We start from the raw sequence: 1313 nt of genomic DNA on the forward strand, positions 1-1313 counted from the left end.
CAGCCTGGGCTACAAAGTGAGCTCAAGGTCAGCCTGAACTGCATAGCAAGACCCTGTCTCAAAAACACCAAAAAAAAAAAAAAAAAAAAAAAAAAAAAGAGAGAGAGAGAGAAAAATGGAGTGTGTGCTTAGCATACAGCAGACCCTGGCTTCAACCCCCAGTACTGAAGAAATCCATACAGGGATGCTCTCCAGTTGCAGAGCATGTCACTCCCGCCCCAGCCAGCACGGCCCTTCGTCAGGTTGTGGTCGGCCCCACTCCCCACCCTGGCCTCTCTGTCAAAAGACCCAGGCCCAGTCCCACCCCAAGGACCTCGGCATCACCCTATGCAGGAAGAAGTCAGAGCTGGGGACAGAGGCAGTGGTCTGAGACCTTTGCTACCTCTAGTAAATGTTTCTTTTAGTACCTGAGTCCTCTGCGCAAAACCTTCTACATATCCAGCTCCTTTATTTCACCAGGGAGGACAGCAAGGCCTGGTGACCGGCCCAGCCCTGCAACCAGATCTCTGGGCTTGAAGTCTGCTGTTCGCTCCTGACACCAGGAGCTACCTCAAGGGCAAGCTGCTGCCTGGCGCGGCTGCCCGCCACAACCAGCCCCTCTTCTCCCAACAGCCTAAAGCGGGTCAAGGGAAGGCCAGGAGGTGAAGCTGGGGTTCTGCACTATGTTGGGGGTGGAACCCAAGGTCTCACCCCTGCTAGGCAAGTGTCCCCTTGTTTCCACCCCCTTCTATTCTGATAATCTAGTGCTTGGTTTAACTGCTTCTTGGGCCACCACCCACAAGGACATGAGACATCAAGAACAGCTCCTTAGCCCTTCACTCATTCCTGCCTCAGCACCTGGGCTGGGTATGAGCGCTCAAGGCCGTCCGTCCCTTGAACGCTGCACCCCCTGGAATGCCCAAGACTCCTTTCTCTCTCTCTCTTCCTTCCTTCCTTCCTTTCTTTCTTTCTCTCATTTTCTTTTTCTTTCTTTCTTTCTTTCTTTCTTTCTTTCTTTCTTTCTTTCTTTCTTTCTTTCTTTCTTCTCTTTCTCTCTCTCCTCTTTCCCTCTCTTTCTTTCTTTCTTCTTTTTTTTAATGCTGACTTTTATTTGGAAAAAAATGGTCTTTACTGACATAAACAGTTAAAGATCTTGAAGTGAGATCAATCTGGATTAACTGCAATGCAATAATCAATGACTTTATAAAAGGGAAAAGAGCCAAGCATGGTGGCGCTCACCCATGATCCCAGCACACAGGAGAATGAGGCAGGGGATCACTGTGAGTTCGAGGCCAGCCTGAGCTACATAGTGAGACCCTGTGTTAAAAGGGGAC

General features: G+C 49.7%; 1 protein-coding gene across 1 annotated transcript in view; it reads left to right on the forward strand.

The window, feature by feature from the left end:
- The window catches only part of Prph (peripherin), a 10851-nt gene that overhangs the window by 3087 nt on the left and 6451 nt on the right, over nucleotides 1-1313 (forward strand).

This window comes from Chinchilla lanigera, unplaced genomic scaffold (genome assembly GCF_000276665.1).
Source record: "Chinchilla lanigera isolate Chin_1 unplaced genomic scaffold, ChiLan1.0 scaffold00099, whole genome shotgun sequence".
NCBI lineage: Eukaryota > Metazoa > Chordata > Mammalia > Rodentia > Chinchillidae > Chinchilla > Chinchilla lanigera.